Source organism: Triturus cristatus, chromosome 10 (genome assembly GCF_964204655.1).
Source record: "Triturus cristatus chromosome 10, aTriCri1.1, whole genome shotgun sequence".
Lineage (NCBI taxonomy): Eukaryota > Metazoa > Chordata > Amphibia > Caudata > Salamandridae > Triturus > Triturus cristatus.
In genome coordinates this window covers 1,239,613,995-1,239,641,570 of record NC_140593.1, presented here as the reverse complement: position 1 = coordinate 1,239,641,570, position 27,576 = coordinate 1,239,613,995, and the positions used below count along the sequence as shown (strand labels likewise).

Sequence of the window (27,576 nt, the reverse complement as noted above, 5' to 3'; positions counted from 1 at the left end):
GCTCGTGTGGCCCTCTCCGGCCCACTCGGGTGCTTTCCCATCGGTCAGCTTCGGCGGCGAGCTGCCGGGGGTCAGTCAGCTTGCTGTCGAGGAGGTGCTGCCTGAGCTCGACGAAACAGTTGTTCGACAGGTGCTCCCATACCATAAGGTTAAAGAGTTGCTCGTAGGTCGTGACATGGCTCCCCTTGATCCAACCCTCGAAGGCACGGCTGAAATAGTTAACGTACTCCACCCAAGTTGTACCCGGGATCCGGGTGCAATCTCTGAACCTCTGGCGGTACATCTCGGGTGTGAGGCCGTAGCGGGTGAGGAGGGCAGCCTTCATGTGGTCGTAGGACGACATTTGGTGATCTGGGAGCTGTAGCAGGGCATCGCGACCTTCGTTGACGAACCTCCCCCATAGTCCGGCTCCCCAATCACTCCGGTCGATCCGGTGGGAGGTCATGGCGATCTCGTAGGCTTTGAACCACTGTTGTATGTCGTCTTCTCGGACATACTCGCGGACAACATCCTTGGGGATGTGGACTTTTTTCTCGGTTGGCCCCGGGGTGTGCGGTCTCTCAGGCACCCCCGATTCTTTATTCTGTTTCCGAAGTTCTATTTCCGCCAGTTTGCGCTCGTGTTCGAGTGTTATTCTTTTTTCCTCAAGCTCTCTCTGTCTCTGCTTTTCTTCTCGTTCTTCTCGGAGCCGCATATGCTCTAGATTTAGTTTCTGCTCGGCTAACTTGAGTTCACCGTCCATCTTGAGCCGTGCCATTTCCAACTCGTGTAATCTGGTTCTTTCCCTTTCCTGGATCTCCTCCTGCGAGAGGCCCGTTCCCCGCTCCTCGGGAGCCGTGGCGTTCCCCTCTGGTGCGACACTGTTTCGGTCAGAGGGCCCGGCGATCCCAGTTTCTGTCCACGACTCAAGGGCGTGCTTCAAATCATCTTTGGTACTCAGGCCGGTGGTAGCAATGCCTAGTTCCATGCAGAATTGTTTCAGTTCGCGGTGGCTGTATTCTTCTAACTTATCCATTTGGAATTTTTCAGTGGAACCGCTATCTTTGGCCGACATCGTGGTTTTGTCGTGGGGTAAGCTACTCTCTGTACGATTACGCGTTGATTCGGATCGCGCCGCTGGCCACCAATGTTAGACGGACCGGGAGGGTCGGCCGAGGTCAGGGGGAGAGGTCTCCGGGGAGAGCCGTCTCCAGCGATCGTACAGACAAGTGACTTCCCCCCCACAGACGGACACCACACAAGGATAAGATTTAGTGTTCTTTATATGCACTTCTTAAGGTACGATGAAATAGTACAAGGAGGTCTGGACTCAGGGGTCCCCTCGATTTCGGTCTCTTAGGATAGGGAAGGGGAAGCGGGACAGTCTGTTTACCAGTCAGGTAGTTCGGATGAGATGATGGTTAGCCCACAATCCTCGAGCTTGGTGGTGTAGCTGGTACGGGCCGCGGCAGCGCCAGCAGGTCCCGGTGGAGATGGTCGGTACACGGTCCGCGGCAGCGCCAGCAGGTCCCAGTGAAGATGGTCGAGGTACGGTCCGCGGCAGCGCCAGCAGGTCCCGGTGAAGATGGTCGTTACAACGGGCCGCGGCAGCGCCAGCAGGTCCCGACGAGGATGGATGTTGCAGAAGGCCGCGGCAGCGCCAGCAGGCAGGACGATAGTTCGCAAGATAGGGCTACGGCAGCGCCAGTAGTCCGTCAAGGCTGAGTTCTCTCGGTGTCTCTCGACTCCAGGATACAACTCCCATCCTGCTCCGGAGCTGCTCCAGTTATAGGGCAGGCGCCCTTTGATGTCCGGGCCCTCGCACTTGGAGGTCGGAGGGTCCGGGATGAAGGTGTCCAGACACCCAGCAGGGGGTGGAGCCAGCGCCTGGGGGAGCTGGAGGCGATCGGCACCTGGCGGGGGAAGAGCTCTTGACGCTTCGTTCTCCCATTGACCTGCCAAGTGGTCCGCTCACCTCCTGGGTGGATGGTGGTGCCGGGATGTCGGGGCCGGCCAGGCCCAGGGTTAGGGTCGGGGGGAGGCCACGCGGCCTCGTGGTGCAGGGCCCAAGATGGCGGCTTGACCCGGCCGGGGAAGCCGGTGGGGGCTGGGGCCCGTGATGCATGGAGGTCCGAGGGCAGAAGTTCCGTCGGGAGACGGGGTGCAGGTGCTTTTCGTGGGTCACGCCTGGCGGGCCGGAGCTTGGGCCCTATCGTGCGGGGAGGGAGCAAGCCCTTCGTGTGGCCTGTCCAACATGTGCCTATTGTCAATTTTTAGCAGCATATTTTTTTAGAATAAATGTATAAGCTGACTATCGAACTGCTTTTCAAGCTCTGTAGCTCCTAACTCCACCCCTTTCCTGGTCCTGTCTTTTATCATTAATTGTTGTCGTGTTTTGACCTGGCTGCGTCATTCTACCGGCCTCTTAGCTGCACGTGGTATTCTGCACTTGACTCTTTCTATAAATTCGCCCTCTTTGGCGCCATCTTTCTTGTCTGGCATGGGCTGACGTGGTGCACTCCTCAGCGTGGCGCCATTTTCCCTCCTTCATTGTTGCACGGATTATGGCGCTAATTGTTAGAGCTCTAGACATTTTACTGTTTATTTCTGTCTGCTGTGCAGCTGCGTGCACCGGGCGCACCGCTGGCATACGGAAGGCACACCAAACGCAAGTCCATCTGTGCACCTGCCACACGCAGCGGGCACACCGCCGGAACACAAAGGGTGCATCAAAGGCACGCTCATTTGCACGGTGGTTGCACTGGCAGCACATTGAAGGCGCACCAAAGGCAAGCCCATAGGCGCACTGGCTGTCATTAGTGGGCACGCCGCCTGAACACCAAAGGTGCACCAAAGGCAAGCTCACCTGCTCACCGGCCGCGCACAGCGGATGCACCGCAGGCACATCAAAGACACAGCATAGGCAAGACCATCTCTGCACCAGCCACGCACAGCAGACGCATCACCGGCACACCAAAGACGCACAGTAGACAAGCCTATCTGCGCACCGGCCACGCACAGCAGACACCGGCACGGCACACCGAAGATGCACCGTAGGCAAGCCCATCTGCGCAACGGCTGTGCACAGCAGGTGCACCGCCGGCACACTAAAGACGCAAGGCAGGCAAGACCATCTGTGCACTGGCCGGGCACAATGGTTGCACCACCGGCACACCAAAGACACACCAAAGAAAAGATCATCTGCGCACCGGCTGTGCACAGCAAACGCACCGCCGGCACACCGAAGACGCACTATAGGCAAGACTATCTGCACACCAGCTGCACACAGTGGACGCACCACTGACACACCAAAGAAATACCAAAGGTAAGACCATCTGCGCACTGGCAGTGCACAGCTGATGCACCACCGGCACACCGAAGATGCACCATAGATAAGCCCATCTGCGCACCGACCACGCACAGCAGACACACGGCCGGCACACTGAAGATGCACTGTAGGCAAGACCATCTGCACTCCGGCTACGCACAGAAGACGCACTGCCGGCACACTAAAGGGAAGACCATCTGCACACCGGCTTTGCCCGGCAGATGCACCGCCGGCACACCGAAGATGCACCATAGGCAAGACCATCTACGCACCGGCCACACACAGCGGACGCACCGCTAGCACACTGAAGATGCACCATAGGCAAGACCATCTGTGCACCGGTCGAGCACAGCGGTTGCACCACTGCCACACCAAAGACACACCAAAGGCAAGACCATCTGCGCACCGGCTGTGCACAGCAGTGTGAGAAGTTGGCCTGATATATGCTGTTCACTAGTTATAGTGGGCACCTTGTATCAGTCCAAACAACCCCTTATGGTGATAGGTTAAAGACAACCTTTATTAAAAGCTATCCTAGTGGTAGCTAAGGAGAGCAGCCTTCAGGCTAAGTCTTGAAGGAATGTAAAGCAGCTTGTTTTTAACCAGTCTATAATCTCTTGAATGATCAAATGAAAGGACAACCACACCAGGTATATATTTAAAATATATGTATTTAAGATAAAACACACCCCTCTAGTCTCTTTATGAGACTGGAGTTCGAAGTACTTAAGTCACAAGTCAGCAATCAACAGTAATAGCACAAATACACGTTTGGGCTCTAGGGGCGTACCAAACCATATACCAATAAAGTGGTATAAGAACCACGAATGAGCTAGACACAAGGCCTAGAGCCGTTAGAAGTTCTTGGACCACAAGGAACTGCCCAAGGTAGTGACACAGGGGACCCACGGGAGACGCGTGCAGTGTGAGAACACATCCGCAAATCGCCGTTTACTTCTATGGGGAATGTCGCGGTTGGAAATTTAGAGTTTAAGGACACTTAGAAGATATCTATGAGCGAACCCTTTTGGACTTAGAGGTGTCTAGTGCCAACACCCACAGGAGCACCGGAGTACTCGAGTTACCTCACCCAGGGTAGCCGGGTGCATAGGTGTCAAATGGTGTCAGGTCGCGTCGCTGTTTTCAATGGAAGCTGCTCATGAAGTAATGCTGCAGTGAAGAGAAGTGGTGTCCGGAGAGATCCAAGCCCGGATCTAGGATGGAAGGAACATGTAAGCAGAGGGGACAGAGTCTGGGTCACTTACCAGTGACCAAGGGCACGATAGACCAATCCTCACAGATGTCGGGTGCTTCAGGTGAGTTGACTGGTGTCTTGACTCTTCAACCATGAGGTCCAGGAGGTGCCGATGATGACCAGGAGCTGGATTCGAGCTTTTCCACGAAGTCTGTCGAGTACTGCGGTGTCGGCGACCAGATTGGACCCAACAAGCCTTGGCAACGGCAAGTCACTTGGAATCAGAGAAAGGACGTTGGTGTAGACCAGCAAGGTCTGGGGGACTCACCAAGCGAGGGTAAGTTGGGACACGTCGGGAGCAACCAGGAAAGCCAAATCAGAAGAAGAGTTGCCTTCGTGGGGACCCACTAGCCAACGGGCTAGCGATCGCGAAGGAGCGTCAAGCAGTCGCACTGGAAACTGGCCCACGGGTCACTCGTGGAGTGGAGGCCAGAAATCTTCACTGCAGGAGGTGCTCAAGGTTGGGGCTACGCAGAGTCCAAAGCACAACTTCGAGGAAGACCAGGAAGATGATGGATCAGCAAAAGATCACGGTGTCCACGGGTAACGGTTCCACATCACCCACGATAGCCACGGGCCTCAGCTTTGCTGTAGACTCAGGGTAGCGTCGGGGAAGTCTGGAAATCCACCTCTGGTGATGCAAAGACTTCGGCGTCCGGCGGGAGCTTCAGCGATGCAGACCGGACAGTTGCTTCTTTGGTGCTTGCCAAGCAGGGGAGTCACTCCTTGACCCCAAGGGAGATTTCTTCAGTCTTCTAGTCAAAGTAGAACGTCGAAGGTCCAGGATATATATTGCAGAGTTTCGTCCAGGGTAATCTAAAGTCGCAAGGACTGGGTTCCCATACTTATACAAAGTTTGGGGGTTGGACATACTCTAGGGACCCACCTATGGGAGGGTTTGGAAAGAGGGGTGGTTACACCCATTTCTTTTGCCCAGTTTCGCACCAGAGCAGGGACAGGTAGCCCCTGCAACCAGTTTGAACTGGACTATGCACAGGGACACTAAGTGTGCCCCCAGTGCAGGACTTCAAAGCACCAGAGAGTGCTCCTGCCCAGCCCCAATACACATCTGCCTGTCTGGGGAGGTGGTTACACCTCCCTGGGACAGGAAACCTATTGTCCAGGCCTACCCTGCCAGAGTTTCGGTCAGCAGCGGGAGGCCAGACTCGTGTCTGTGGCATCCATTTTGTGATGCCAGGGCTGTAGAAAGTCTTTACCGGGTTAGACCAGTGTGAACATGTCTCTCCCTCTAGAAGGGTGGAATGCTACCCCCACTGCCAGAACTGTCGGAGGGGGGGGTAGTATTCCAAAGCGTTTGACACCAAACACGACATGTTTCCGTGCAGCCATCCCAAAGTTAGCATTTACCGCGAGGTTATAATGCACTTAAGAGTATATCGTCAGGCTGCACCACAAACAGCATCAGAGGAGGTACTCCGAACGCTGCAGAGGGGCTCTGCTCATGCGTGGGCAACCTCTCACATAAAAACCAAGCATTCTGCCTGAAGGATTGTCAAGGCCTGCCATAGGAGTGGCTTATAGGTTTATATGTGTCTGTATAAGGTAGTGATATAGGTAGCCTATACCACAGTAAGGGGTGCAAGCACACCCTTACCCAGGCTGCAGTAGAAGACCTGTGGTGCCATTTTGTAGTGCTTCCCAGGGGTGGCATAATACATGCTTCAGCCCCTGGTAGGCCTCTGAGGTACCTATGCCCTAGGTACATAGTATACCATATAGTAGGGGCTTATAAGGCACTCCAGAATCCAATTAGATATGTACCTAATGTACATGGAAACCATTTTAGAGAGGAAGCAGCTAGGCTGGGGTCCTGATTAGCAAGGCCACAGCCAGACTAAGGTCGAAAAACAGTGAAACACCAGCAAAAAGTGGGGGTACCCATGTGAAGCAGATCCTACTCTCCTACAAGCAGGACACTGCCAGCACACCAAAGACGCACATTAGCAAGCCCATCTGTGCACTGGCCGCTCACAGCAGACACAGGCCCGGCACACCGAAGATGCACCGTACGCAAGCCCATCTGCGCTACAGCCGTGCACAGCAGGTGCACCGCTGGCACACAGAAGACGCACCATCGGCAAGACCATCTGCACACCAGCTGCACACAGCAGACACACTGCTGACACTCCAAAGGTAAGACCATCTGCGCACTGGTCGTGCACAGCTGGCGCATCATTGGCACACCAAAGGCAAGACCATCTGCGCACCGTCTGTGCCCTGCAGACGCACCGCAGGTACACCGAAGACACACCAAAGGCAAGACCATCTGCACACCGGGTGCACACAGAAGATGTACCACTGGCACACCGAAGGTAAGACCATCTACGCACCGGCTGCACACAGCAGGACAATGCCAGCACACCAAAGACGCACCAAAGGCAAGACCATCTACGCACCAGCCGCGCACAGCGGACGCACCTTCGGCCCACCGCTGGCACACCAAAGGCAAGACCATCTGCTCACCGGCTGCGCACAGTGCCAGCCATGCTCCTGATTGGCTGACTGTATAATCCGTGAGCATGCTGACTGGAGCAGATTAAGTCCCTCTAGAGAGCAGCTGCTGAAGTCATGTCATACCTGCCCCTGCCTCTTTATACAGACATGTCTGTCAGTCTGTCTGTCCCTTCTGAGAGCCAGGGAGCACGGCTGGCACACAGCACCGGTCACGGCTCCCTCACCCTCACCATCAGGACTCCAAGGTGCAGCCGATGAATGCTCACTCACCTCTAAAGGATGTGGGGGGAGATGATGCCTCACTGCTGTCGGCTGCCTGGACCTTTCATGTGTAAGGGATCCGCGCTGTGCCTGCGCCTCACGCCTGATGAGGGACCTGCAGGTACTGATGCTTACAACATGTTCAATCCCGCGTCCTCTTCAGAGGGGGATGGGGGGGCAGGTCAGCACTGACCCTCTGGGACTCGATCACTTTGAAATCATTTCAACTGGCAGATGTCCCTGCAGCCGAACTCTCAGATCTGTCTGTCCCTGCAGCCGAACTCTCAGATCTGTCTGTCCTTGCAGCCAAACTCTCAGATCTGTCTGTCCCTTGCAGCTGAACTCTCAGATCTGTCTGTCCCTGCAGCTGAACTCTCAGATCTGCCTGTCCCCTGCAGCTGAACTCTCAGATCTGTCTGTCCCTGCGGCTGTACTCTCAGATCTGTCTGTCCCTGCAGCTGAACTCTCAGATCTGTCTGTCCCTGCAGCAGAACTACGGCATCTGCATTGGCTCCCTATGAAACAACGGGTCCATTTTAAGGCCCTGTTAGAAATGGCGATTTCTGGTTGGCTGAGGCTTGCGCCAAAGCCAGGCAGAAACCACCACTCTAGTCAGGGCTGGGGAGTTACACACCAAAGATAACCCCTGCTCACCCCCTTGGTAGCTTGGCACGAGCAGTCAGGCTTATCCCGGAGGCAATGTGTAAAGCGTTTGCGCGCGTACCCAGCAACAACACCCAAGGCCCACCACAAAAGAAACTCCACACAAGGTATTATATAAAAATAGCCTTTGTATTATACCAAAACACATTAGATAAAAACACACAATGTACACTGTGCCAACTGGCACTGGGCAGAATTTTACAAGGGATTATATGTACAGGGGACAGGGCCACATGGACCACTGTCAGGAATTAGCACTTTTAGAACTTAGCACTTAGAACATAGGATATAAAATTACTGTAGCACAAAATAACACATGTAGCACACAACCAGTAACTACTGGTAACAGGTAAGTACCACCTACGCAACCCTAACCACCTTAGGAAAATATTGCACAGGGAACCAGGACCTCACTAGCACCACCTGTACTAGGAGACAAACAACCACCTAAGTATCACAATACCTGTAGGGGTCTAAGCACATTACACATGATGCATCACAACACATTCAGAGGTGTAGGGAAGGAAAACACATGATGCATAACATACATTCAGCGGTGTAAAACAAGGCACATGACGCATAAAAACACATTCAGAGGTGCAGGTTAGGAACAATAGCGCAAAACTCACATTAGCCACCACCTGTGGCAGTCCCTAGGCCAACTGGCCTTGTTGGGGCCAGGACGCCCTGTGTCAGTGTCAGGGGCCAAAACGGAGCAGCTGCCCACAAAGTGCTGGGCAGCTGTAAACAATGGGGGGGGGCCAACGCTGGAGCCTCGCTGGGCTCAAAACACAAGAAATGCCCCCTAGAGCCTCCGTGGCTCTGAACAACCAATGCGCCGTCGTTGGAGTCCCTCTGGACTCTGAGCAACAAGTAATGCCCGGCGTGGGAGCCTCGTGGGCTCTGGACCCAAATGTGGGGGCAACGTTGGAGCGGCCCGCTGCCTTCCGGGGCCGCTCTTACTAGTCGACAAATGCCCGGTAGGTTGGAGCGCCTAGCGCTCTAAAACAAATAAGCCCCCAAACGGTGGAGCCTTCTCGGGGCTCAAGCAATAAATAATGCCCCCGGGGTTGGAGTTCCACTTCGGGAAACTCGCAGGCTCTAGAAACAATGGGCCCCTTCGTTGGAGCCTCTCGGGGGCTCAAGGACACTGCCCCCTATGTTTGAGTCCCACTCGGGGGACTCGTGACACACCGAGGCACGCGTTGGAGCCTCACAGAGCGTCAGGCGCTCTGCAAACAAGAATGCTGCCCCCACTCACCGGGACTCTGGCGGAGGCTGTGCTGACGTCTCCGAAGGCGGCGGGGCTCTCTTCTTCCTCACGAGAGCCCCGCTCGGGCAGCCAGTACCTCGGGGACCCTTCTCTCCTCGGGCGAGGGCACCGGGGCGCAGGGTCGGCTCTTGCCTGCTCCGGGGCCCAATAGCAGCCGCGAGTCTTCGGAGGGAGGCGGGGTAGGCTCCCGCCCTCCTATTTCCTATTTCCTGTTCCGGTTGTCCTGGAGGCCTGCCCCCGGCCCGCCTGACTTCCTGGTTGGGTGCCGGAGGGCGAGGATTTCGAAATTTCGGCAATAAGAGGGGTAGGCTCCCTCGCTTTAGGAGATACACGGTGGGGTGGGCACCCGCCGTGAGATACAACAAAATAGCAGGGAATCCCTACGTCGGGGTTCCCTCGCTAGTAATTGCAGCTCCGCGCTGCTGGCCCCAATACTACAGCTCCTAGCGCTATAAGTGAAAGAAAAGCGCTTCCAGGCGCTTTAGGGGAGAAATAAAGCGCTCCCAGCGCTTAAAGGAGGATACAAACAAAGTCCAGCAAAGTTCTCCCCTGCATACAGCAAGGCAGGGGTGGGGGGCAAGGCTGGACCCAGAGCCAGCTCACTGGGCCTCCAGGCAGGGAGGTAGTCCAAGTGGCGGTCCTCTGGTCCAGCAGCAGCAGCAGCCCCCTCAGGCAGGATCCTGGAAGAGAACAAATTGTAAGGGGACACAGCCCCTTCTTATACTGTAAAACCCTTTGTTCTTGGTTCAAAGTGAGGGGGAAAACCAGTCGCAGCTGGTTGGGGAGCACCCTTGATGTGCTCAGCCCCTCACTCTATTCACTGGCAGGGCTAGTGTTGGAAGGCGGACCCCGAGGAGTCGGTGAGACCACCAAGGGGGGGCCCTCGCACTGCACGAAGTAGCCGAGCGCTGCCGAGAAGTCTCCTGAGAGATCCTTCTCCTATCACGTACTAGCACAGTAACACCACCACACCGGACTCAAGGAGGTTGTCTCAAGACAAGCAATTCTTTATCATCAATAAAAGGTTACGAGTTCAATATTTACACGAAGGGATCGAGGGATCCACCAAAAGTCTCAATGTCTCTTTGGAAGGGTAGGGGTAGCGGGACAGTCTTTGGCAGGAATGTGGTACGAGGGTACCTGGGGCCCAGTTCTTATCCTCAAGCTGGAGGACCTCCGATCTCGGAGGGGTCGAGCCGCGACGGCGTCAGCAGGGCTCTGGCGTACAGTTCGTGGAGAGCCGCGATTCAATCAGCAGGGCTCTCAAGATGGTTTCTGCTCAGCTCGAGCCGCGACGTCGTCAGCAGGGCTCCGAGGAAGGTCTCAGCGAGGTGGGGCCGCGACGGCGTCTGCAGGGCTCCGATGTTCCAGGTGGTTCAGGAAAGGTTCACAAGAGGGAGCCGCGACGCAGTCAGCAGGGCTCGTGATGGTTCCGACAAGAGTTCTTCTCCGTAGGGTCAGCCGCGATTCGATCAGCAGGGCTCTCGACTCCGGGATACAACTGCCGAGCTGTGGTGGGGTCGCCCCAGATATAGGTCTGGAGCCCTTTGATGTCCGGACCCTTGCGCCCGAGGGGGCGGAGTGGCCGGGTGGAGGTGGCCAGACGCCCAGCAGGAGAGGCGCCAGGCCCATGGGAGTTTGCAGGGCGATCACACCTCGAGAGGGGAGGACAGTTGGGGGTCCCAACGATACCGTCCTCCGCCGGGGGCGATGAATGGTTCCTGCGGCACCCCCTGGCCAGTCCGTGGTGCCTCGAGGTCGGGGCTTCGCTGGGGTCGAGGCCGGGTTGAGCGGGGTCGCGCCGGCTGGTGTACGGGGTGACGTAGATGCCAACAAGATGGCGGAGCCATGAGGAGCATGCGACCACGTGCAGTTCCAGGTGAAGGGCCTTGGAGCAGTTCAGACGGGTGGCCCGTGAAGGCCGGGGCGGGGAACGGCCACAGTCCAGGGGGGTTAAGGACCACGCCACGAGGCCGGGTCCAACAGGCGTCCCCCCCAGCCGAAGGCATGGAGAGTCACCCATCTCCTTGGGGATTCTCCTCGTCAAGGCGGAAGAAGCGGGACAGGCCGTCGGCGTTGGCGTGGTCATTGCCGGGCCGGTGTTCGACGTCAAAGTCCATCCCTTGTAGCGAGATGGACCATCGCAGCAGTTTGGGGTTCTCGCCCCGCATTCGCATTAACCATTGCAAGGGCCGGGGGTCGGTCTGGACCCGGAAGTGGGCGCCAAAGAGGTAGGGCCGGAGCTTCTTGAGGGCCCACACCACAGCGAAGGCCTCGCGCTCAATAGTGCTCCAGCGTTGCTCCCGGGGCAGTAGTCGCCGGCTGATGAAGGCCACTGGTCGGTCGAGCCCCTTTTCGTCAGTTTGGGAGAGAACGGCCCCGATCCCATACTCGGAGGCGTCCGTCTGTACCACGAACTCCTTCTGGTAGTCCGGGGCCTGCAGCACCGGAGCAGTACACATGGCCGTTTTGAGGGTGTCGAAGGCTGTTTGGCAGCGGGGTGTCCAGTGTACCTTCTTGGGCTGCTTTTTGGACGTTAACTCTGTGAGGGGGCCGACAATGCTCCCATAGTCCCGGATAAACCGTCGGTAGTATCCGGTGAGGCCCAGGAAGGCCCGGACAGCGGTCTGGGTAGTGGGGGGTTCCCAGGTCTGGATGGCATCTATCTTTGCTTGGAGGGGGGCCACCTGCCCGCTCCCCACTTGATGGCCCAGGTAGGTCACGGATCCGTGGCCGATTTGGCATTTGCTGGCCTTGATTGTGAGCCCGGCCCGCTGGAGGGCGGCCAGGACGGCCTTTAGGTGGAGGAGGTGCTCGGCCCAGTGGTTGCTGTACACGGCAATGTCATCTAAGTAGGCCGTGCTGAAGGCCTCAAGCCCGGCCAAAACTTTGTTCACCAGTCGCTGGAAGGTGGCCGGGGCGTTCTTCATTCCGAAGGGCATCACCCGAAAGTGGTAATGCCCATCCGGAGTCGAAAAGGCGGATCTTTCTTGGGCGCCGGGGGTGAGCTGGATTTGCCAGTACCCGGCGGTGAGGTCCAGCGTGCTCAGGTAGCGAGCGGCCCCTAGGCGGTCGATGAGTTCGTCGGCCCGGGGTATCGGGTGTGCGTCCGTCTTGGTTACTACATTCAGGGCTCGGTAGTCCACGCAGAATCGCAACTCCGGGGGGTGGCCGGGAGCTGCGGCCTTGGGCACCAGGACGACAGGGCTGGCCCACGGGCTGTCGGAAGGCTCGATGACCCCCAGGGCCAGCATCTTCGCTACTTCGGCCTGGATGCAGGCCCGCACTCGGTCAGGCACCCGGTAGGCTCTGTGTCGTATGGGGGGGTTCTCCCCGGTGTCGACGTCGTGGACGCACCAGTGGGTCACCCCCGGGGTGAGAGAGAAGAGGGCTGCGTAGTCCCGCAGTAATCGCTGGTAGTCGTTGCGCTGTTCCGGGGTCAGGGACGAGGCGAGTTGGACCCCTTCGATCGATCCATCGTGAATGTCGGCTTGCAAGAGGTCGGGCAGGGGCTCGGAGTCGTCCTCGCCCCCCTCGTCGGTCGCCAGCAGCAGGCTCAGTTCGGTCCGGGCGAAGTGGGGTTTTAGCCTGTTAGCATGTAGGACCCGGAGGGGGTTCCGGGGGGACTCCAGATCGACCAAGTAGGTGACGGGACTCTTCTTCTCCACCACCTTGAAGGGCCCGGTCCACTTGTCCTGGAGGGCGCCGGGTTCGACCGGGGCCATGACCCATACTTTCTGACCTGGCTCGAATTCTACAGTAGAAGTGTTGCGATCGTACCACCGCTTCATGTCCTCCTGGCTGGCCTCGAGTTCTGCTACTTTCTGTTCACTGTACAACAGGCCCTCGGCCCAGTAGATCCAGTGGGTGCCGGTCTGGTCACCGTTGGCTTGCGCGGTCGCCTGCTGCCGGACCCCTTCGAGAGAGGGACAGGACTGTTGCTCTTGCTGGAACTGCTCTCGGGTGGGGCCCCCTTCGTGTTGCCATTGCGTCAGCTCTGGTAGGGCGCTCGGAGAAGTCATCTCTTCGGGGGAGGATTCGCTGGACCCAGGGTCGGTGTCCGCCTCCTCCTCGCTGCTGGCGGGAGGGGGTGTGAGCCCCTCGGGTCGGGCGGTCCCGGAGGTCGAGGATGAGCGGGGGGCCTGGGCGGTCATGGACCGGGTGATGGCGCAGGCCCAATCAGCCAGCCCCAACATTCGGAGGTGCTCTCGTCGTTCTACTTGAGCCCAGGGGGAACTCTCCAAGTCGTTCCCCAGGAGGCAGTCGACCGGGGCGTCGTCGCGCACTGTCACCTTCAGCAGGCCCGTCACCCCTCCCCACTCGAAGGGGACCAGGGCCATCTGGCATAGGCTTTCACTGTTGTCGGCCGTCCGGACAGGGCACAGCACATTCGGTAGAATCTGTTCAGGGGTCACCAGGTGGCAGCGGACAGCGGTGATACTGGCGCCGGTGTCGCGAAGGGCTTCGGCCCGTTGTCCGTTGACCGTGACCTGCTGCCGGTACTTCTGGGTGTTGGTTGGGATGGGGGTGCAGGGTACCATCTCCCGGCTACCCAGGCAGACCAGGGACATGGCTGCCGGCTCCCACTCAGTGTTTTCTCGGTCGAGGGCCTCTCCTTCCTCTTCTCCTCCCCCCAAGGCGGCGGCTGTCAGCTGCCGGGGCGGGGGCCCGCCGGCCCCGTTTCTTCGGTTCAGAGGGCAGGCCGGGTCGCTGGCAAAGTGTCCGGTTTGTTGGCAGCCATAGCAGGTCACTGGTGGCCGTGGTCCGGGTCGGGCCGGGCCCACCCTTCGTGCTAGGCTCGGGGAGAGATGTGGCTGCGGTGGCCCTCGAGGGGGGCTCCTGGGGGCCCCAGCGGGAGGGTCTCGGTTCCTGTTCGGCCCTCCCCCCCCACCGCGCTGGCGTGGGGGTCCGTTGGGGTTCCTCTGGTACTCCCCCATTGAGCTCCGGGGGACCCGGGAGTTGACCCATCGATCGGCCTCGACGGCCAGTTTCCGCGGGTCGGTCATTTTGCTGTCGAGGAGGTGCTGTCTCAGCTCCACGAAGCAATTGTTGGAAAGATGTTCCCACACGATGAGGTCGACCAGCTGCCCGTAGGTGGTTACTTTGCTGCCTTTGATCCACCCTTCTAGGGCCCGACTAAAAAAGTCCACATATTCCACCCATGTGGTACCCGGGATTTTCTTGCAGTCTCGGAACCGCTGGCGGTACATCTCCGCTGTTAGCCCGTAGCGGGTGAGCAGGGCCTCCTTCATGTGATCGTAGGAGGTCATCACTTCCTCCGGTAGCTGGAGCAGCGTGTCCCGCCCTTCACTCAGGAATCGCCCCCACAGGCCTGCGCCCCAGTCTTTTCGGGGCACTCGATGGGAGGTCATGGCCACCTCATAGGCCTTGAACCATTGTTGGATATCGTCATTTTTGTAATACTCCTTGACGACCTCCTTCGGGATCTGTACTTTGGCCTCGGCAGGCGGTAGAGTGTCTCTCGTACTGGGGGTGTTGGTCCCTCCGTTCTTGGCCTTGATCTCGAGCTCCTTGAGGCTGCGCTCGTGCTCAAGGGTGAGCTTCTTTTCCTCCAACTCCCGGTGTCGTCTCTTCTCTTCTATCTCTTCTTGAAGGGGTAGCTGCTCGAGGGCCAGTTTCTTTTCTGCCAGCTGGAGTTCGCCGTCCAGTCGCAGTCGGGCGAGCTCTAGCTCGTGGCTCCGGACCTTTTCCCGCTCTCGTATTTCTTCTTCGGAGAGGCCGGTTTCTAGGCTCTTTCGTCCTCCGGTTGCCGGGGTCAGTGCGGTTGCTGTGGTCTCCGTCAGGGGCAAGGGCCCTTCTTCCTGGGAGGGGCCTGCCCTGGCCTCCAGCCATGTCCTCAGAGCTTTCTGCATCTCTTCCTTGGTACCGAGGCTGGTGGTTGCAATGCCTTTGTCTCTGCAGAACTGTTTTAATTCTTTGTGCGTATATTCTTCCAGCCGTTCGGGCTGGAACTCCATTGTCGCGTTGTTTTCCTGGCTGCTCATGATGCTATTCGTTTGGATGGGTAGCTAGTGGGTACTGGCTGGTACGTACTGCGTTCGGCTCGGATCCCGTCGCTGGCCACCAAATGTTGGAAGGCGGACCCCGAGGAGTCGGTGAGACCACCAAGGGGGGGCCCTCGCACTGCACGAAGTAGCCGAGCGCTGCCGAGAAGTCTCCTGAGAGATCCTTCTCCTATCACGTACTAGCACAGTAACACCACCACACCGGACTCAAGGAGGTTGTCTCAAGACAAGCAATTCTTTATCATCAATAAAAGGTTACGAGTTCAATATTTACACGAAGGGATCGAGGGATCCACCAAAAGTCTCAATGTCTCTTTGGAAGGGTAGGGGTAGCGGGACAGTCTTTGGCAGGAATGTGGTACGAGGGTACCTGGGGCCCAGTTCTTATCCTCAAGCTGGAGGACCTCCGATCTCGGAGGGGTCGAGCCGCGACGGCGTCAGCAGGGCTCTGGCGTACAGTTCGTGGAGAGCCGCGATTCAATCAGCAGGGCTCTCAAGATGGTTTCTGCTCAGCTCGAGCCGCGACGTCGTCAGCAGGGCTCCGAGGAAGGTCTCAGCGAGGTGGGGCCGCGACGGCGTCTGCAGGGCTCCGATGTTCCAGGTGGTTCAGGAAAGGTTCACAAGAGGGAGCCGCGACGCAGTCAGCAGGGCTCGTGATGGTTCCGACAAGAGTTCTTCTCCGTAGGGTCAGCCGCGATTCGATCAGCAGGGCTCTCGACTCCGGGATACAACTGCCGAGCTGTGGTGGGGTCGCCCCAGATATAGGTCTGGAGCCCTTTGATGTCCGGACCCTTGCGCCCGAGGGGGCGGAGTGGCCGGGTGGAGGTGGCCAGACGCCCAGCAGGAGAGGCGCCAGGCCCATGGGAGTTTGCAGGGCGATCACACCTCGAGAGGGGAGGACAGTTGGGGGTCCCAACGATACCGTCCTCCGCCGGGGGCGATGAATGGTTCCTGCGGCACCCCCTGGCCAGTCCGTGGTGCCTCGAGGTCGGGGCTTCGCTGGGGTCGAGGCCGGGTTGAGCGGGGTCGCGCCGGCTGGTGTACGGGGTGACGTAGATGCCAACAAGATGGCGGAGCCATGAGGAGCATGCGACCACGTGCAGTTCCAGGTGAAGGGCCTTGGAGCAGTTCAGACGGGTGGCCCGTGAAGGCCGGGGCGGGGAACGGCCACAGTCCAGGGGGGTTAAGGACCACGCCACGAGGCCGGGTCCAACAGCTAGGGTCGTCAGTCGCACCACAGGGGGCGGAGCCAGCATTGTGTGGGGGAAAGCCCTGCCCTATTCAGGTCCAAGGTGCACTCCTCCCCAGCCATCAGCATGCTAACCTCACACTCACCACTGGGGCAGACCCACCCAGACTCCTGGAGCCAGGCTCACCAGCCAGCTCCAACCAATCACACGCCAGACACATTTTACACTAATATGCCAACTCCTAGAAGTGGCACTTCCGCACATGACATAATCACGCATTATACATCATTGCGAAGCATTCAATCAGACGAGTCCGCACATACCAAACTCGAGCCTGCACACCCCATGCATCAGGATCTACCAGGGACACATACATTCCCCATGCATTCCTATGGGAGGGTAGGCCTATCTCACCACATGCACTCAGAGTGCGCACACACTTTACTCTGGGACACAGGGAAAGTGCGCAGAAACCAAAAATCACTACCACCAGGTCACCAGTAAAAGCCAAAAGTTCAGGGGTGAACCTGCCAGAAGGGCCAAGTCCAACAGGCCCTATGTATAGCTCATAAATCATTATATGGAGCTGGACCACAAGACCTTAGAGAACGCTTCCAGTGGTACATCCCGGGGAGAGCTCTTCGCTCTAGGGATGCTAAACTGGCTGTTGTCACCAGGGCAAAAAAGGCCAATTGGGGTGGTAAGAGTATTGTGCGTAAGGCCTCCTATGCCTGGAACGAACTTTCTTTTTTTCTCAGGTCCACCTCTGATCTCCTTTCCTTCAGAAAGGGCCTGAAGACCTGGCTGTTTTCAGTCTAGGCACGGACATCGCTTCTGGCCGTGAGTCCTGTTCATTTCCTCTCCAGACATTCTGCTATAGCGCTAGGACACCTTCGGGTATTAGTGCGCTCTATAAGCTGATATAACATAACATAACTCTCAGATCTATCTGTCCCTGAGGCTGAACTCTAAGGTCTGCCTGTCCCTGCGGCTGAACTCTCAGATCTGTCTGTCCCTGCAGCTGGACTCTCAGATCTGTCTGTCCCTGCGGCTGAACTCTCAGGTCTGTCTGTCACTGCGGCTGAACTCTAAGATCTGCCTGTCCCTGCAGCTGAACTCTCAGATCTGTCTGTCCCTGCGGCTCAACTCTCAGATCTGTCTGTCCCTGCAGCCGAACTCTCAGATCTGTCTGTCCCTGCAGCCGAACTCTCAGATCTGTCTGTCCCTGCAACCGAACTCTCAGATCTGTCCCCGAGGCTCTCCGCATCTTGTTCCACTGCGGGGGCTTTGCTGGCGCCCCCAGGATGGGCATGGATTTCGCTCAATCACTCGCAGACTTTGACGCACCTTTTGATCTCACGCATCTTTCTTCATTCTGGGGGATTTGCACATCTGGGCCGAGGAGCCCCACCCGAGCCCCTGGGACCCAGTGCCATCCCTGGCCGCTCTGGGTCTCCAGCAGTCACTCACAGGCCCGCTGACGTCACTCACACAGGACCCGACTTTGGCTGCAGGAGATTTGATTCCTGTGTCACATGTCCCACCTGAGTCTGGACAGAACACTCTCTCATCAACTTTACAACTCGAACTGATCATTCCTGGTTTAATGGTCTAAAGGTTTGATTCAGTTAGGCCTCTGCACCCTGTGGCCACCTCACCTCAAACAGTCCTTAGGGAGCTTTCACCCTCCCAGTCCCCACGCCCCCCACCCCATCCTGGCCGCTCCATCCAGAAGAGTTCGACAACCATCAAACCTGGTGCCCTGGGGTGCTCCTGGGTGTGCTGGAGGGGCCCATTGGTTGAACAACAGCCCCGCAATGCTGCACACGGGCGGTGGCCCCTGTCCTGAGGGCTCCTAACTGGGTCCAGAGCATAGGGGGCCCCTTCGGCACTGTGCACAGATGGCGGGTCCCTGTCCTGAGAGGTCCCCACTGGGGCATGGCAAAGGAGATGATGGACGGAGCGCTGAAACTTTTCAGACACTCACCCCCAGTCACAGATCTGGGTTGAATCCATCATCATTCTTTAGCTCACTTCGCCACCCCAGATCAGACCCAGATATATGCAAATCAGTCTTTACCCTGTGCCTCATGGGAACAGTCCAGCCCGAACTGCCAAGATAGGTCTTCTTTGGACCGGAAACAAGCACCCTGTGACCGGTTTCTGGGTAGCACACCTCATCAGCCAGGCATGCTTGAATCCAGTGGCAAAGTGAGCAAGGGTCCCACGTCTGAGACTGGTTTCTAGGTAACACCACTCATCAGCCAGGCTATCTTGAATCCAGTGGCAAAATGAGCAAGGGACCCACGTCTGGGACCGGTTTCTAGATAACACCCCTCATCAGCCAGGCTATCTTGAATTCAGTGGCAAAGTGAGCAAGGGACCCACGTCTGGACATACTCTGCCAACTTAGGGTGAACAAAGCAAATAGCTGCAGCATGAGGGCCTCCTCCAGCACTGTGCACAGATGGCGGGCCCATGGCCTGAGAGCTGGGGCCGGAGCATGAGGGGCCCCCTTCGGCACTGTGCACAGATGGCGGGCCCATGGCCTGAGAGCTGGGGCCGGAGCATGAGGGGCCACCTTTGGCACTGTGCACAGATGGCGGGCCCATGGCCTGAGAGCTGGGGGCAGAGCATGGGGTCTCCTCCAGCACTGTGCACAGATGGCGGGCCCATGGCCTGAGAGCTGGGGCCGGAGCATGGGGGCCTCCTCCAGCACTGTGCACAGATGGCGGGCCCATGGCCTGAGAGCTGGGGCTGGAGCACGGGGGCCTCCTCCAGCACTGTGCACAGATGGCGGCCCCATGGCCTAAGAGCTGGGGCCGGAGCATGGGGGCCTCCTCCAGCAATGTGCACAGATGGCGGGCCCATGGCCTGAGAGCTGGGGCCGGAGCATGGGGGCCTCCTCCAGCAATGTGCACAGATGGCGGGCCCATGGCCTGAGAGCTGGGGCCGGAGCATGAGGGGCCCCCTTCGGCACTGTGCACAGATGGCAGGCCCATGGCCTGGGAGCTGGGGCCAGAGCTTGAGGGGCCTGCTCCAGCACTGCGCACAGATGGCGGGCCCATGGCCTGAGAGCTGGGGCCGGAGCATGAGGGGCCCCCTTCGGCACTGTGCACGAGGGGCAGGCTCATGGCCTGAGAGCCGGGGCCGCAGCATGGGGGCCTCCTCCAGCACTGCGCACAGATGGCGGGCTCATGGCCTGAGAGCTGGGGCCGGAGCATGGGGGCCTCCTCCAACACTGTGCACAGATGGCGGGCCCATGGCCTGAGAACTGGGGCCGGAGCATGAGGGGCCTCCTCCAGCACTGTGCACAGATGGCGGGCCCATGGCCTGGGAGCTGGGACCAGAGCATGGGGCCTCCTCCAGCACTGTGCACAGATGGCGGGCTCATGGCCTGAGAGCTGGGACCAGAGCATGGGGGCCTCCTCCAGCACTGCGTACAGATGGTGGGCCCATGGCCTGAGAGCTGGGGCCGGAGCATGAGGGGCCCCCTTCGGCACTGTGCACAGATTGATTGATTGATAGGGAATTTATAATGCGCTACTTTGCCCGAAGGCGTCAAGGCGCAACTGATGGAAAGCAATCAGCCAGATCCAAGATAAGGAGAGGAAGAAGCATTAAGGGTAAGCTTTAGAGAAAAGCAAAGTTTTAAGGCCTCTGCGAAACAGAGTAAGAGATTCCTGATTCCTGAGATCAAGGGGAAGCTCGTTCCAAAGTCTGGGGGCAAGAGCGAAGAAGGCCCTGCCACCCCACCTTGCTTTCGCAATGCGTGGGACGGTTAGCAACTTCTGACTGGCGGATCGCAGGGCCCTACCTGGGGTGTAGTACTACAGCAGAGACCTAATGCCCTCGGCCCCTGCGTCATGAAGAGCCCGGTGGATGATAATCAGGGTTTTAAATTTTATTCTGGCATGCACCGGGAGCCAATGAAGATGTTTCCTGATCGCAGTTCCTGAGGAGCGACTAGGGGCATTAACGACAAACCTTGCTGCCACGTTCTGGACCACTTGCAGCTGATGAACCAGTTTGTTGCTCATCCCAAGATAGAGGGCGTTGCAGTAGTCCAAGCGCGAAGATAGGAGGGCAACCGAGACTTGTTTCCGGGCGTCAGGGGTGAGGTAATGGGTGAGCTTTCTCAGCACCCTTAGGACCCCACAGCAGGTGGAAACGGTCCTATTCACTTGCTTATCAAAGGCAAGTGAGGTGTCAAATAGGACTCCCAGATTTCGGGCAACGGGGGATGGCTGGGGGCATACTCCCAGAGTCGATGGCCACCAATCGGCTGACCAAACCTCCTTGTTTCCCCCGAACACAAGGATCTCAGTCTTCTCCCCATTCAACTTTAGAAAGTTTGACGTCATCCAACCTGCCACGGCCCCCATACAGTTCCTAAAGTTTAGGGCCGTGGACCCAACAGATTGTGACAGGGAGACCATGATTTGGGTGTCATCGGCGTACGAGAGAACTTCCAGTCCAAAAGACCTGACAAGCCTAGCGAGTGGGGCCACATAAACGTTGAAAAGTGTAGGGCTCAAAGAAGAGCCCTGAGGGACCCCGCCCTGCAAAGGCTTGGCGGTGGAGAGGAAGTCACCCAATTTAACCCTTTGCTCCCTGTTGTTAAGAAAGGAGGTAAGGAGACTAAGAGCCAGACCCTCCACCCCCATCTCACTGAGACGGGAGGCCAAGATAGTGGGGGACAGGGTGTCAAACGCGGCTGTAAGGTCGAGCAGGATCAGAAGGGTGGTCTGACCCCTGTCGACCTTAGCGCGGATATTATTGACCACTACTGTGATAGCTGGCTCAGTACTATGCGCCTTTCTGAAACCGTGCTGAGATGGATCAAGCAGGCAGGTTTTATCAAGAAAGGCGCTGAGATGGAAATTCAGATGAGCCTCCAACATCTTGGCCGGGGCAAGGAGAAGGGAGATGGGACGAACGTTCTTTAAAGTCCCAGGGTCCAAAGTGGCCATTTTTAAGAGGGGCTTTACAATAGCTGTTTTCCAGGAGGCTGGAAAAGCACCACTGGATATAGCCCTGTTCATAACTGCCAACAGGGGGGGATTAGAGTTGCCCTACAGTTTTTTAAGACTTTGAGCGGACAGGGGTCAAGAGGAGAGCCTGACCTAAGAGAATCCAAGAGTTTATCAAGGTCCTTGGCCATGAGAAGGGGGAAACTGGGGTAGGTTTCGATAGGGAGAGTAGTATTCCCCGAATCAGGAGAGAAGGCCCGAGTCAAATTGTCCGTCTGGAGGGCTGTGTAAATGTCTAAAATTTTGGTGTGGAAAAAGGAAGAAATCTGATCACAGAGTTCTTGTGAAGGGACTATGGGGTCTGGGTGATGGACAAGAGATAAGGTGTCTACAATTTTAAACAGGTCTCCAGGGGAAGTAAGAGAGGAAGTGAGGTTAGAGAAATAAGATTGCTTTTCAACCAGCACCGCCGCTTTATAGCTCTTAAGGAGATTTCTATGCTTAGTCCGACCTTCCGCATCGGCTGTGCTCTCCAGAGCCTTTCTTGCCTCCTACATGCCTGCCTCTGAACTCTGAGAGAGTCGGAGTACCAGGGCGCTGAGAGGCGCTTCCTGGCGCTATATAGAGATTTGAGGGGGGCAAGAGTGTCCACTGCCTTTGCGATAGTGCTCGCAAGCTCCCGTGCCGAAGAGTCGATATCCTGAAAGGGAAGAGACTTGAAATTGGCAATGAGGGGACCCAGGGATTGATCAGTCAACCCCCGGAAGCTCCTCTTCTGCACCCAACAGTTTATATCTTTTCTAGGGGCGAGAGAGGCACAGGGAGTGAATTCCATAGAAACTGCGTTATGATCGGACCAAGAGAGGAGAAAGGAAGGACCCAACTCCAATCTAGGGTCATTCGTAAAGACTCCATCTAGCGTATGGCCGGCAGTATGGGTAGGAGATAATACCTTTTGAAAAAGATTGAGGGAGGCCAGCAGATCCACGAGGAATAGCGTATCACTAGAATTACTATTTTCCAAGTGGAAATTGAAACCCCCAAGAATAGTAAGGGAGGGCCTATTTAGAAAAGGCTCTATAGCTTCCAGAAGGTCGGAGCCAAACAAGGATCTGGAGCCTGGGGGTCTGTAAATAAGAATACCAGAGACATTTTCCATGGGAGAGGAGCTGAGGGAAAAGAACATGGCCTGAAAGGAATTATAGGGAGAAGGAAGAGACTCCATGCGACCGGTAAAGGCGTTCTTATAAATAATACCTATTCCCCCCCCCCTTTACGGCCCTCTCTATCCTGTCTTACCATGGCATAGCCGTCAGGGAGAGCGTTAACCAAATTAGGGCCTGCTGAGTCCGAACCCCACGTTTCAGTTACAAAAACCCAGGAGGGTTTCCATTGAGATACAAAGTCTCTGAAGGCTAAATTATTTTTGACCAGAGAACGGCATTGATGAGAAAGCCTAATTCTTTCAAGGGAGGTGGGGGCTCCTGTGTCCCGAATTTCCTGACTGAGTTAGTAACAGGTGCCGGGAGTTCTGTCCCAGACTCCTTCAGACATCTACAGTTCAGACTACGGCGCAGTTGCCCAGGTGAAAGTTTATGATGACATTTTAACAGGGGGGGTCTGAGAGATTTAAGGGTGCTGATTGAGTTCAGCCGGTTAATAGGCGGAGAGCTAAGACACCGGACAGCATCCCTGGCCCCTTGCGCCTCCTTAACGCTGACGGGCGCTGACGGGCATGACTCTGGCATGACTCTGGCATGACTCTGGCATGACTCTGGCATGACTCCGGCCTGAGTCTGGCCCGTCCGCCAAGCGCGTCCGCTGCGCGGGGGAGAGGTCATCCCCTTATATAGACGACTAGAGCGCGTCCGCGCGCTGGAATACCCCCAATATGGCCGCCAAAACCAGGTTCGCCTCCCCGGGGCCGAGCTCTTAGCGTCAATGCTCAGCTGAGAGCGGCCCGGGCAGCGACTGGTTGGGGAAGCACCTTGGCAGGTGACAAGGCAAATTACAGTCTCTGGGGGAAGTTTCAGACACAAAGCACAAATGCTGATAAAAACGCAATTTTAAAACAAGCAGAGTAAAAGCTTCGTAAAACAAGCAAATCAAACAGTGAAAATTAATTAAACAGGGCAGGAGTGCAAGGAAGGACCTCCCGGCTTTTCGCCTCAAGAGGGGGAAATGTGACTGGCTAACAGATGGCGGGCCCATGGCCTGAGAGCTGGGGCCGGAGCATGGGGGCCCCCTCCAGCACTGTGCACAGATGGCGAGCCCATGGCCTGAGAGTTGGGGCCGGAGCATGAGGGGCCTCCTTCAGAACTGTGCACAGATGGCAGGCCCATGGCCTGAGAGCTGGGGCCGGAGCATGGGGGCCTCCTCCAGCACTGTGCACAGATGGCAGGCCCATGGCCTGAGAGTTGGGGCCGGAGCATGAGGGGCCTCCTTCAGAACTGTGCACAGATGGCGGGCCCATGGCCTGAGAGCTGGGGCCGGAGCATGGGGGCCTCCTTCAGAACTGTGCACAGATGGCGGGCCCATGGCCTGAGAGCTGGGGCCGGAGCATGGGGGCCTCCTCCAGCACTGTGCACAGATGGCGGGCCCATGGCCTGAGAGCTGGGGCCGGAGCATGGGGGCCTCCTCCAGCACTGTGCACAGATGGCGGGCCCATGGCCTGAGAGTTGGGGCCGGAGCATGAGGGGCCTCCTTCAGAACTGTGCACAGATGGCGGGCCCATGGCCTGAGAGCTGGAGCCGGAGCATGGGGGCCTCCTCCAGCAATGTGCACAGATGGCGGGCCCATGACCTGAGAGCTGGGGCCGGAGCATGAGGGGCCCCCTTCGGCACTGTGCACAGATGGCGGGCCCATAGCCTGAGAGCTGGGGCCGGAGCATGAGGGGCCTCCTCCAGCACTACGCACAGATGGCGGGCCCATGGCCTGAGAGCAGGGGCCGGAGCATGGGGGGCCCCCTTCGGCACTGTGTATTGACGTTATGCCGGTACTCGCATTTGGAGTCTGGCGTGAGGAGGAAGCTGCGTCATTCGGCAGCGCATTTTATACAGTCCAGAGGTAAGGAAACATAGCATATTCTGACTTGTACACGTTAGAACGTGTAATAGAAGATCTCCAAAAATACAAAGTGAAATCTCGCTTAAACTACAATGCTACAATCCACTAAAGCTAAGACATGCTATATTTGTCTTTCTCTAAAATTAGATTGGGACCACAAGTTTAAATATTTTGAAGTCTTCGTGATATCCAAGTGCAGCCCTCATTAGGAATTCCCCTCACGCCACAGGATTAGTGTGGCTTGGAAACATCGTCGCACTATAAGTACGTATATACTCACGGATCGTTTAAACAGAGTGTCATCACTTGACAGCTTTTATTTTAAGCTCGAAGTCTGAGAGATCAACACAGAATTGTATTTACACGGTTTTGTTTCTTTTTCTCCCTTCTCTCCTTCTTATATATATTTACAGACCGCAATACGAAAAAGGTGTTCAGGTCAGTGAGTCCTGATTGAATAAGTTAGGTAGGGTAAAGAGTAATCTTGACTTACTTAACTTTTGGACTATATTGTTGCGTTTAAGGTTGTGTCACTGGGAGACCCCTGTAGAACTTAAATTGAAGAAACCAATGGAACAATCCATATAGAAAATATTTCCGACGCACAATCGGCCACTATCATGCGCACTTCTCACCATTCAGCACTAATGAATATTTCGGTATAACTTTTTTTCAAAGTGTGACGCGACACCTGATTACATGTCACGGATGGCATCTTTTGCATGAACAAACACCGAACTATGTGGTGTTAACAAATCAATTAGCACATTGTCTTTGTAATCACCCTGGGAGCACATTTGTTTGTAACAATAACAAATGTTTGCGAGGAATCATTATGACAACAAACTAATGTAAAATATCCTATCACTCTCGACCCAGCCGTGAACAAATCGCATGTATGATCACACGAAGGCGACGAAACACGTGTTGGCTTGGGAACTACTGTACAAACGGAATTATTAAAAAGAAGAAAGATACGAGAAAGAAACCAAAGATTGATTTATTGTGTTTCATGTGTAATCTAATTCACTAACTGTAAAACTGAAATTTTGCGTGTGCTTGGGTACATACATGACTCTTTGTTGCTTTTGCCACAATAACTGAGGGAGGCAGGTGGTTCTCCCTAACCCTTGAGCACCGTTACTAATATAATCTCCACAAATATCTGGTGAATTACCTACAGGCGCCTATTACCTATTACCAATACCACCGTATTTAGTAAAATTATGCGAGGGGCAGGCCCCTGGCCTGAGAGGTCCTCACTGGGTCCAGATCTGAGGGGTTGGCCCCACTGGAGGATGGGTGGGATGTGCGGGGGTTGCTCGTGCACAGTTCAGCTCCTGGTGCTTGCTGAGGAGAGGACAGTGGTCGAGAGTGAGGGACACGTGGCCCTATACCCTGGCTGGCTGGGGGTGCTGACCCTCCTGCCTTGCTGGTAGGGGAGTAGTCACTGCTGGGAGCGACGCCTGCTGGTGGCCCTGTGTGATGCTCGGTGGCACTAAGACAATGGGCAGAACTAGACAGAAGGACGGAGGCTCATCTGCGAACACATAGGGAGGGTCCCGGGCAGGGGGTCGCTCCCCGGGGACTGGTTCGGAACCCCTGCCACATGCCCTGGCACGGCATGGCACGGCACGGCATTGTGTCTCATTCGCCGGCCTACAGGACAAGCGGAGCTTCCACCAGGTCTGCGTCCTTCAAGCAGAGGTTCGAGCATTCCCTTCATGAGAAGAATATCGCGACTGACCTGCTGGGAAAGATCGAGAAGAAACGGGGGTGACCAGGATTGACATTGCAGCGGCCGCCATCGCTGTCCTGTCCCTGGACCTGGTCATCGGCGATGGCGCCCCCTGCTCTGCAGCCTCATTGGATTCGTGTACCCCTCATACATGTCTATAGAGGCCACTGAGAGTCCCAACAAAGAGGGCGACCCCTGTGGCTGACCTGCTGGTGGTGTCTGGCGCTTTTAGCATCTCCCATTTCTCTTTCTACTACTTGCTAAAGGGTGGTTTTCTGGGGTGGTTCGTGGCCCCAAGTCCAGCCCATGGGGCTGAGAAACTGAATGCAAAAGTCATTCGCCCTTTGTTCCTGAAGCATGGAGCTGTGATGGACCGTGTGGTGGAAGATCTGGAGGACAGAGCTCCAGAGACCCCACGCACCCATGAGGGTAAGCGGGTGACGTTTAACCTGTTGAGTGAAGAGAAAAAAAGCCCCTCAAACGGTGGAGCAGAAGTGAAGATGCCATCACTCTTGTGACACAATCATGTTCTCTGGAATGTCCCCGTGTAATCTTATAATAATGTTGCCTTGGACACAGTTCTGATATGAAACAGGAATGTGTTGTATTGTGCTTACTTTTCTGATGTTGTCTGTACAGAAAGTAAGCATTTTATTTAAATGCAGTTCAGTCAGAACAGTGTACAAAGTGTCTTTAAACCTATTTTAGTCATCTCCTGAAGGAAGGAAGGCCCCGTGTTGTCTCTCCGTGCACTAAAACGCACTCGAATAAGACTGCGTACCCTACGAGCCTTGCATTTACTGTTTATTGATCGGCATGTTTGTGTAGTAATAAGGGATTCACGGATTGGTCTGTATTATTGTTCAGGTCTTGTATGAAAGACATGGGCCACATAAGAGTTCCATTGTGAATTGTGCACGCAGAGGTTAAAAGAGCTTTCAGTGTCTCATCTCAAAGAAGGAGCAGTCAGTTGGCAGAAGCTTCTCTTACATTGTGGCCAGACCTGGAAGACAATATCTCATGCTTTGCTGAGCATGCCAGTGAGGAAGTACCAGCTAAAAACGAAGACATGATTGTTGAACCCCGAGAGGTGGCATTTTATAGAAGCGGCAGCTAATTCGGTGTTAGGAGACACTGTGTTGTGAGAGAGAAGCCAATGAAGGTTTTGGGACCCTGTTGGGTACGTGCTAGCCATCTCTGTTCCTTATGATGAAATTGCCCACAATCTTAGGGGCAAATAAGCTTTCCTGCAGTGCAATTCATGGTGCTTTTTGAAAGCTGTATGTTATTGCATCTGAATGCACGCTATATCCCACTTACACTACTTTAAGATGCATCTCAATGCTCAC

General features: G+C 56.2%; 1 protein-coding gene and 1 pseudogene across 2 annotated transcripts in view; one reads left to right on the top strand and one right to left on the bottom strand.

The window, feature by feature from the left end:
• MAGIX (MAGI family member, X-linked) overlaps window positions 1-27,576 on the bottom strand; it is a 463,247-nt gene that overhangs the window by 165,299 nt on the left and 270,372 nt on the right. The gene's annotated exons all lie outside the window — the stretch shown is intronic.
• LOC146797175 (receptor expression-enhancing protein 5 pseudogene) lies at window positions 26,114-26,745 on the top strand (annotated as a pseudogene).